Genomic DNA, 11,202 nt, shown 5'->3' on the forward strand with positions numbered 1-11,202 from the left:
CACACCCAAGTCTCTCTGAACAGCGGCATGCTTTAATATTTTATCGTTTATATAATAATCCTGTTTGCTGTTATTCCTACCAAAATGGATAACCTCACATTTGTCAACATTGTATTCCATCTGCCAGACCCTAGCCCATTCACTTAACCTATCCAAATCCCTCTGCAGACTTCCAGTATCCTCTGCACTTTTCGCTTTACCACTCATCTTAGTGTCATCTGAAAACTTGGACACATTGCCCTTGGTCCCCAACTCCAAATAATCTATGTAAATTGTGAACATTTGTGGGCCCAACACGGATCCCTGAGGGACACCACTAGCTACTGATTGCCAACCAGAGAAACACCCATTTATCCCAACTCTTTGCTTTCTATTAATTAACCAATCCTCTATCCATGCTACTACTTTACCCTTAATGTCATGCATCTTTATCTTATGCAGCAACCTTTTGTGTGGCACCTTGTCAAAGGCTTTCTGGAAGGACTTCCGGTGTGCAGCATGGAGTGAGTGTGCACACAGAGACAGCTCCTGCCCAAGGTTACAGAAAAGAGCTCTTTTTTGGGCGGCATGGGTTGGAATTTCGATGAAAAGGCGTAGGTGAAGGTTCGAGGAGTACTTTCCCCCAGGAATAGTATGTTTCTTGGTTATCAGACCCTCAGAAACAGTGCAAGATTGGGCGGAAGCAGCAGCAAACAAAAGCCTCTGCAGCAGGCAAGCGGGGGAAGGGCCAGCTTATAGGTCTCAAGCTGACTTGAGGGCCTTTATGAAAGCTGGATTCTAGCAGCAGTCGACGCTGTCCCGACGAATCCCAGTGGGGGAAGGTGTCTAGAGGAGCATTCCCCATAATTTATGGTGCTCACCCGGAGTGGGGCAAAGGAAAAAGCTGCAGCAGCTCCCCAAGAAAAGCAGGGGAAGAAAGACAAAATGGCGGCCGGCGGAACACCCGAGGACTGATGGAAGTGGGCGCAGGAGCAGCAAGCCTCTCTTCTGCGCTATTTTGCGGAGCTGAAGGCTGAGTTGCTGGACTCCCTGAATGCGACTACCAACAAGCTGCTTGGGGCCCAGGCGGCCCAGGAGGTGTCCATTCGGGAGTTGCAGGAGCAGGCCGCTGAGCGGGAGGAGGAGGCCGTGGTCCTCGTGGGGAAGGTGGAGTTGCACGAGGCACTTCACAAAAAGTGGCAAGACCGCTTGGAGGAGCTGGACGTTCGCCCGAGGCGAAAGAATTTGAGGATCCTGGGCCTGGCGGAGGGGCTGGAGGGGTCGGATCTCCCGTCGTACGTGATCACGATGTTGAGCTCGTTGATGGGAGCGGGGTCCTTCCATTTGCCCCTGGAGCTTGAGGGAGCTCACAGAGTGCTGGCCAGGAGGCCTACGGCAAATGAACCCCCGCGGGTGGTGCTGGTGCGGTTCCATCGATTTAGTGACCGGGAGTGTGTTCTGCGCTGGGCCAAGGAAGAGAGGAGCAGCAAGTGGGAGAATTCGGTGGTGCGAATCTACCAGGACTGGAGTGCGGAGGTGGCAAAGCGGCGGGCCGGGTTCAACCGGACGAAGGCGGTGCTGCATGCCAAGCTGGTCAGATTTGGAATGCTGCAGCCTGCACGTCTGTGGGTGACATATAAGGACCGGCACCACTACTTAGAGTCCCCGGAGGAGGCATGGGCCTTTGTACAGGCGGAGAAGCTGGACTCGAACTAGGGTCTGGGGACACACTATGGCCGTTGCTGTTTTCGCTGTTGCTGTTCTTCAATTTTGACAGGTGTTATTTTTATGCTGGTTTTCATTTTGCTCTGTTTCCGGGTGGGTTTGTTTGTCGGGTATGGGTGTGGGGTATGTGGGGAACGTTGGGGGTATGTATTTTATATGTTCTCTTCTGTACGGGACTGGGGGTTGGGGTGAAACTGGATTTTGAGGAGCTGCGTCAGAAGGGTGGGGTGTGGCAGTGTGAAAGTGCGGGCCTTCCTCTGGATGTCCGCGCTGCTGGGCAGGAGGGGGGCGGAGCTGGAGGCGTGGCCTTCATTGGTTTTCTTTCCCCTACTGAAGCGGTGCCAAGGAGGTGTGGCAAGAGGGGGATGACCCCATGCCGGGAGGGGATGGGTTTTGGCGGGAGCTGCCGGGTCAGCAGAAGTCAGCTGACTCACAGAAGTACCATGGAGGGTGCGTCGCGGCTAGGAGGGGTCCTAGACTGGGGTGGTGGTGGTGGGGGGGGTGGGGGGGGATACCGGGTTGCTGCTGGAATGGCCAGGAAGGAGCTGGTGTGGGCCGGGGTGGTAGAGGAGAGGCGTTATCGCCATGGGGAACAGGTCAGGCGGGGCGAGCTGGCCTGGGGCGAGCAGTCAATAAGCTATGGCTAGCCGGCGGGGGAGAGGGGCAGGTTGCCCTCTGATCCGGCTGATTACCTGGAACGTGAGGGGGCTGAATGGGCCGGTTAAGAGAACTAGGGTATTTTCTCATCTGAAGGGGCTGAAGGCGGACGTGGCTATGCTCCAGGAGACCCACTTGAAGGTGGCGGACCAGGTTCATCTGAGGAAGGGGTGGGTGGGGCAGGTTTTTCACTCATGATTGGACGCGAAGAACCGGGGGTTGGCGATTCTGGTGGGGAAGAGAATGGCGTTCGAGGCGGCTGAGGTGGTGTCGGACAAGGAGGGCAGATATATTATGGTGAAGGGTAGGCTGCAGGGAGAGAAGGTGGTGCTGGTTAATGTATATGCCCCGAATTGGGATGATGCCGGCTTCATGAGGCGCTTGTTGGGCCGCATTCCGGATCTGGAGGCGGGGGGCCTGATCATGGGGGGAGACTTTAACACAGTGCTGGATCCCCCACTGGACCGGTCCAGTTCAAGGACGGGTAGGAGACCGGCGGCAGCCAAAGTGCTGAGGGGGTTTATGGACCAGATGGGAGGGGTGGATCCCTGGAGGTTTGGGAGGCCGAGGGCGCGGGAGTATTCCTTTTTCTCCCATGTCCATAGGGTCTATTCCCGAATAGATTTTTTCGTCCTGAGCAGGGGATTGATCCCGAAGGTGCAGGATGCAGAGTATTCGGCCATAGCGATTTCAGACCATGCTTCGCACTGGGTTGATCTGGAGATGGGGGAGGCGCGGGACCAGCGCCCACTCTGGCGCCTGGATGTGGGGATGCTGGCTGATGAGGAGGTGTGTAGGAGGGTCCGGGGAAGTATTGAGGGGTATCTGGATACCAACGACACGGGGGAGGTCCGGGTGGGGATGGTCTGGGAGGATCTGAAAGCAGTGATCCGGGGGGAGCTGATCTCCATCCGGGCCCATAGGGAAAGGAGGGAGAGGAAGGAGAGGGAGAGACTGGTGAGGGAGCTCCTGGATGTGGACAGGAGATATGCGGAGGCACCGGAGGAGGGGTTGCTGGGGGAACGGCGTAGTTTGCAGGCCAAATTTGACTTGTTGACCACCAGAAAGGCGGAGACACAGTGGAGGAGGTCGCAGGGCGCGGTATATGAGTATGGGGAGAAGGCGAGCAGGATGTTGGCGCATCAGCTCCGTAGGCGAGATGCGGCCAGGGAAATTGGTGGAGTGACGGATAGGGGTGGGAATGTAGTGCAGAAGGGGACAGAAGTAAATGGGGTCTTTAGGGACTTCTACGAGGAACTGTACCGGTCAGAACCTCTGATGGGGAGAGGGGGGATGGAGAGCTTCATGAACAGGCTATGTTTCCCAAGGGTTCAAGAGGAGCTGGTAAAGGGGCTGGGGGCGCCGATAGAGTTGGCAGAGCTAGTCAGGGGGATTGGACAAATGAAGTCAGGTAAGGCGCCGGGGCCGGACGGGTTCCCGGTGGAATTTTATAAAATGTATGCGGATCTGGTGGGCCCCCTGCTAGTGCGAGCCTTCAATGAGGCATGGGAGGGGGGGGGCTTTGCCCCCGACGATGTCGCGGGCACTGATCTCTCTGATCCTAAAGCGGGATAAGGATCCCTTGCAGTGTGGATCATACAGGCCTATCTCGCTCCTCAATGTTGACGCTAAGTTGCTGGCGAAGATCCTGGCCACCAGGATACAGGACTGTGTGCCAGGGGTGATATACGAGGATCAGACAGGATTTGTCAAGGGACGGCAGCTCAACACGAATGTGCGGAGACTGCTAAATGTTATTATGATGCTGGCAGTGGAGGGGGAGGCTGAGATAGTGGTGGCGCTGGATGCGGAGAAAGCGTTTGATAGAGTTGAGTGGGGGTACCTGTGGGAGGTGCTGGAGCGTTTCGGATTCGGGGAGGGATTCATCAAATGGGTGAGGCTGCTCGACGCGGCTCCGATGGCAAGTGTAGTTACCAATGGAAGGAGATCGGAGTACTTTAGGCTCTACTGTGGGACCAGGCAGGGGTGCCCCCTGCCCCCCTTGCTCTTTGCACTGGCGATTGAACCTTTGGCTATGGCGTTGATGGAGTCAGGGAGATGGAGGGGTCTGGTGCGGGGTGGGGAGGAACATCTTGTATCGCTGTATGCGGACGACCTGCTGTTGTATGTGGCGGATCCAGAAGGGGGAATGCCGGGGGTGATGGAGCTGTTAGCGGAATTTGGGGGCTTCTCGGGCTATAAGTTAAATTTAGGCAAGAGTGAGGTATTTGTAGTACACCCCGGTGATCAGGAGGAGGGAATTGGGAGACTCTCATTCAAGAGGGCAGTGAAGAGTTTCAGATACCTGGAGGTGCAGGTGGCCAGGGGTTGGGGGACTCTCCATAAGCTTAATTTTACCAGGCTGGTGGAGCAGATGGAGGAGGAATTTAAAAGGTGGGACATGATGCCGCTATCGTTGGCGGGTAGAGTGCAGTCCGTCAAAATGTCGGTTCTCCCGAGGTTCTTGTTCCTTTTTCAGTGTTTGCCCATCTTTATCCCTAGGGCCTTTTTGAGAAGGGTGACTAGCAGCATCATGAGCTTTATTTGGGCGCATGGGACCCCGAGGGTGAAGAGTGTCTTCTTGGAGCGGGGTAGAGATGGAGGGGGGGCTGGCGTTACCCAATCTCTCAGGGTATTATTGGGCGGCCAATGTGTCGATGGTGCGCAAGTGGGTAATGGAGGGGGAGGGGGCAGCATGGAAACGGATGGAGAGGGCGTCCTGTGGAGATACAAGCCTGGGGGCCCTGGTAACGGCGCCGTGGCCGCTCCCTCCTACGAGGTATACCACGTGTCCGGTGGTGGTGGCTACCCTCAAGATTTGGGGCTACCCTCAAGATTTGGGGGCAGTGGAGGCGACATTGGGGAGAAGTGGGGGGCTCGATGGAGGCTCCGTTAAGGGGGAACCATAGGTTCGTCCCGGGGAACATTGATGGGGGATTTCAGGGTTGGCACAGAGCGGGCATCAGACAGCTGAGGGACCTGTTTATTGATGGGAGGTTTGCGAGTCTGGGGGAGTTGGAGGAGAAATTTGGGCTCCCCCCGGGGAACATGTTCAGGTATCTGCAGGTAAAGGCATTTGCCAGGCGGCAGGTGGAGGGATTCCCTTCGCTTCCCGCGAGGGGGGTGAGTGACAGGGTGCTTTCGGGGGTCTGGGTCGGAGAGGGGAAGATATCTGATATCTACAATGTTATGCAGGAGGCGGAGGAGGTGTCAGAAGAGGAGCTGAAAGCTAAGTGGGAGGGGGACCTGGGGGAACAGATCGAAGACGGGACATGGGCTGATGCTCTGTAGAGGGTTAATTCTTCCTCCTCGTGTGCGCAGCTTAGCCTCATCCAATTCAAGATGCTGCATAGTGCCCACATGACTGGGACGAGGATGAGTAGGTTCTTTGGGGGTGAAGACAGGTGTGTCAGGTGCTCGGGGAGTCCAGCGAACCATGCCCATATGTTCTGGGCATGCCGGCACTGGAGGAGTTCTGGAAGGGGGTGGCTAGGCGGTGTCGAGGGTGGTGGGATCCAGGGTCAAGCCAGGATGGGGACTCGCGATTTTTGGGGTTGGGGTGGAGCCGGGAGTGCAGGAGGCGAAAGAGGCCGGTGTGCTGGCCTTTGCGTCCCTAGTAGCCCGGCGAAGGATCTTGCTACAATGGAAGGATGCGAGGCCCCCAAGCGTGGAGACCTGGATCAATGACAGGGCAGGTTTCATTGAGCTAGAGAAGGTCAAATTCGCCCTGAGAGGGTCGGTACAAGTGTTCTTTAGGCGGTGGCAACCTTTTCTTGACTTTCTGGCTCAACGATAGGGTACAGGGACAGTAGCAGCAGCAACCTGGGGGGGGGGGGGGAGGGGAGGAAGGGGGAGGGAAAAGGGGGGGGGGGCGGACAATGACTATGTTTGTTTATTTAATTTTAATATATTTTTAAGTTCTTTTGTTGTTCATTGGGGTTGGGGGGTGGGGGGATGTGACACATGCGTCGATACAGTCTGGGGGTGTCACAGTTATTATGGGTTATTTTGTTGCATTTCATTGTTTGTCGTTATGTTTTATATTTTCTGTAAAAAATTCCAATAAAAATTATATTAAAAAAAGGCTTTCTGGAAATCCAGATATACCACATCCATTGGCTCCCTGGTAATGTCCTCAAAAAATTCCACTAAATTAGTTAGGCATGACCTGCCCTTTATGAACCCATGCTGCGTCTGCCCAATGGGATAATTTCTATCCAGATGCCTCGCTATTTCTTCCTTGATGATAGATTCCAGCATCTTCCCTACTACCGAAGTTAAGCTCACTGGCCTATAATTTCCTGCTTTCTGCCTACCTCCTTTTTTAAACAGTGGTGTCACGTTTGCTAATTTCCCATCCACCGGGACCACCCCAGAGTCTAGTGAATTTCGATAAATTATCACTAGTGCATCTGCAATTTCCCTAGCCATCTCTTTTAGCACTCTGGGATGCATTTCATCAGGGCCAGGAGACTTTTCTACCTTTAGCCCCATTAGCTTGCCCATCACTACCTCCTTAGTGATAACAATCCTCTCAAGGTCCTCACCTGTCAGAGCCTCATTTCTATCAGTTGCTGGCATGTTATTTGTGTCTTCCACTGTGAAGACCGACCCAAAAAACATGTTCAGTTCCTCAGCCATTTCCTCATTTCCCATTATTAAAACTCCCTTCTCATTCTCTAAAGGACCAATATTTACCTTAGCCACTCTTTTTTGTTTTATATATTTGTAAAAACGTTTACTGTCTGTTCTTATATTCTGAGCAAGTTTACTCTCATACTCTATCCTACTCTTTATAGCTTTTTTAGTAGCTTTCTGTTGCCCTCTAAAGATTTCCCAGTCCTCTAATCTCCCACCAATCTTTGCCACTTCATATGCTTTTTCCTTCAATTTGATACTCTCCCTAATTTCCCTAGATATCCATGGTCGATTTTCCCTCTTTGTACCGTCCTTCCTTTTTGTTGGTATTCACTATGTCTGTGAGATTGGTGAATGCACACTGCACAATGTCTGTGAGCTCGGTGAATGCACACTGCACAATGTCAATATGTGTGAGCTCGGTGAATGCACAATGTCAATGTCTGTGAGCTCGGTGAATGCACACTGCACAATGTCAATGTCTGTGAGCTCGGTGAATGCACACTGCACAATGTCAATATGTGTGAGCTCGGTGAATGCACAATGTCAATGTCTGTGAGCTCGGTGAATGCACACTGCACAATGTCAATGTCTGTGAGCTCGGTGAATGCAGACTGCACAATGTCAATGTCTGTGAGCTCGGTGAATGCAGACTGCACAATGTCACTGTCTGTGAGCTCGGTGAATGCACGATGTCTGTGTCTGTGAGCTCGGTGAATGCACACTGCACAATGTCTGTGAGCTCGGTGAATGCACACTGCACAATGTCAATGTCTGGAGCTCGGTGAATGCACACTGCACAATGTCTGTGAGCTGGGTGAATGCACACTGCACAATGTCTGTGAGCTCGGTGAATGCACACTGCACAATGTCTGTGAGCTCGGTGAATGCACACTGCACAATGTCTATGTCTGGAGCTCGGTGAATGCACAATGTCAATGTCTGTGAGCTTGGTGAATGCACAATGTCAATGTCTGGAGCTCGGTGAATGCACACTGCACAATGTCTGTGAGCTCGGTGAATGCATAATATCTGTGTTTGTGGTAAAATATGGTTTCCTGTTTCACATGATGGAAAAACACTAGAACTGCTCTTACGTGGCATTGGCAGCAAACACAGCTGTGGGGGTTATCCGACATTGATAGTAATTGTCGGAAAATAGAATATTCCTTTTAAAAAGTTGTTAAATGTATAAATGTTGATGTTCGGAGAGACTTGTGTGCACTTGCACAAGGAACTCAGGAATTAATGCAGATACAAAAAGGTATTATGAAAACAATTGGCCTGTTGGTCTTCATTGCAAAGGGGATTGGAGAACAGAATAAAGAACTTTTGTTACAAATGTTGGTGATACCACACCTATAAATCTGAATGGAAATTTTGGCGACATAGGGACAGAAGGAGGCCCCAATTCAGCCCCTCGACTCTGTCCCGCCATTCATTGGGACCATGGCTGACCTGTGATCTAACTCCATATCCCTGCCTTGGGCCCATATCCCTTCAGTTTGACAAAAATCAATCTGTCTGAGATTTAAAATTAACAACTGATCTTGCTTCAACTGCTGTTCGTGGGAGGAAGTTCCAAACCTCTATTACCCTTTGAGCGAAGAGGTTCTTTCTAACATCGCTCCTGAATAGTCAAGCCCTAATTTTCTTGAAGACAAAGAGATGGTTTGCTCGGCTAAATCTTGGAAGAACCGGCATTTGCCTTATGGGGAAAGGTTGAGTAGTTTGGGCCTTTATCCAGTGGAATTTAGAAAAATTATCTCTCTGAAACATGTTAGATTCTGACAGGGCTTGATGGGGTCCAGACTGAAAGATTGTTTCTGCTGTTTGGAGAATGTAAAATATACAGTTGTGAATCAGAGGAATCCTCTATGCAAGAGAATTGTGGCTGCTTCATTCCTGAATATATTAAAGAGGCCAATTTGTGGTCTCTCAGGTAATCAAGGGGCACAGAGAACAGGCCTGAAAGTAGAGTTGAGGTAGGTTAGCTCTCATTGTGTTGAATGGAGAGGTGTACTCTACTGATACTGTCCCTCTCAGTCTGTGAGCTGTGTGCTATCCAGATACTGTCCCTCTCAGCCTGTGAGCTGTGTGCTGTACAGATACTGTCCCTCTCAGTCTGTGACCTGTGTCTGTACTGATACTGTCCCTCTCAGTCTGTGAGCTGTGTCTGTACTGATACAGTCTCTCTCAGTCTGTGAGCTGTGTGCTATCCAGATACTGTCCCTCTCAGTATGTGAGCTGTGTCTTGTACAGATAATGTCCCTCTCAGTCTGTGACCTGTGTCTGTACTAATACTGTCCCTCTCAGTCTGTGAGCAGTGTCTGTACTGATACTGTCCCTCTCAGTCTGTGAGCTGTGTCCTCTAATGATACTGTCCCTCTCAGTCTGTGAGCTGTGTCCTGTACTGATACTGTCCCTCTGAGTCTGTGAGCTGTGTGCTGTACTGATACTGTCCCTCTCAGTCTGTGAGCTGTGTGCTGTTCTGATACTGTCCCTCTGAGTCTGTGAGCTGTGTGCTGTACTGATACTGTCCCTCTCAGTCTGTGAGCTGGGTCCTGTACTGATACTGTCCCTCTCAGTCTGTCAGCTGTGTCTGTACTGATACTGTCCCTTCAGTCTGTGAGCTGTGTGCTGTACAGATCCTGTCCCTCTCATTCTGTGAGCTGTGTGCTGTACAGATACTGTCCCTCTGAGTCTGTGAACTGTGTCCTGTACTGATACTGTCCCTCTCAGTCTGTGAGCTGTGTGCTGTACTGATACTGTCCCTCTCAGTCTGTGAGCTGTGTGCTGTACTGATTCTGTCCCTCTCAGTCTGTGAGCTGTGTGCTGTACTGATACTGTCCCTTCAGTCTGTGAGCTGTGTGCTGCACTGATACTGTCCCTGTCAGTCTGTGAGCTGTGTGCTGTTCTGATACTGTCCCTCTCAGTCTGTGATCTGTGTGCTGTACAGATACTGTCCCTCTCAGTCTGTGACCTGTGTCTGTACTGATACTGTCCCTTCAGTCTGTGAGCTGTGTGCTGTACTGATACTGTCCCTCTCAGTCTGAGCTGTGTGCTGTTCTGATACTGTCCCTCTGACTCTGTGAGCTGTGTGCTGTACAGATCCTGTCCCTCTCATTCTGTGAGCTGTGTGCTGTACAGATACTGTCCCTCTGAGTCTGTGAACTGTGTCCTGTACTGATACTGTCCCTCTCAGTCTGTGAGCTGTGCCCTGTACTGATACTGTCCCTGTCAGTCTGTGAGCTGTGTGCTGTACTGATACTGTCCCTCTCAGTCTGTGAGCTGTGATCTGTACTGATACTGTCCCTCTCAGTCTGGGAGCTGTGTGTTGTACTGATACTGTCCCTCTCAGTATGTGAGCTGTGTCCTGTACAGATAATGTCCCTCTCAGTCTGTGACCTGTGTCTGTACTAATACTGTCCCTCTCAGTCTGTGAGCAGTGTCTGTACTGATACTGTCCCTCTCAGTCTGTGAGCTGTGTCCTCTAATGATACTGTCCCTCTCAGTCTGTGAGCTGTGTGCTGTACTGATACTGTCCCTCTCAGTCTGTGAGCTGTGTGCTGTTCTGATACTGTCCCTCTGAGTCTGTGAGCTGTGTGCTGTACTGATACTGTCCCTCTCAGTCTGTCAGCTGTGTCTGTACTGATACTGTCCCTTCAGTCTGTGAGCTGTGTGCTGTACAGATCCTGTCCCTCTCATTCTGTGAGCTGTGTGCTGTACAGATACTGTCCCTCTGAGTCTGTGAACTGTGTCCTGTACTGATACTGTCCCTCTCAGTCTGTGAGCTGTGTGCTGTTCTGATACTGTCCCTCTCAGTCTGTGAGCTGTGTGCTGTACTGATTCTGTCCCTCTCAGTCTGTGAGCTGTGTGCTGTACTGATACTGTCCCTTCAGTCTGTGAGCTGTGTGCTGCACTGATACTGTCCCTGTCAGTCTGTGAGCTGTGTGCTGTTCTGATACTGTCCCTCTCAGTCTGTGATCTGTGTGCTGTACAGATACTGTCCCTCTCAGTCTGTGACCTGTGTCTGTACTGATACTGTCCCTTCAGTCTGTGAGCTGTGTGCTGTACTGATACTGTCCCTCTCAGTCTGAGCTGTGTGCTGTTCTGATACTGTCCCTCTGACTCTGTGAGCTGTGTGCTGTACAGATCCTGTCCCTCTCATTCTGTGAGCTGTGTGCTGTACAGATACTGTCC

Source organism: Scyliorhinus canicula, chromosome 13, assembly GCF_902713615.1.
Source record: "Scyliorhinus canicula chromosome 13, sScyCan1.1, whole genome shotgun sequence".
NCBI classification, from domain to species: Eukaryota; Metazoa; Chordata; class Chondrichthyes; order Carcharhiniformes; family Scyliorhinidae; genus Scyliorhinus; species Scyliorhinus canicula.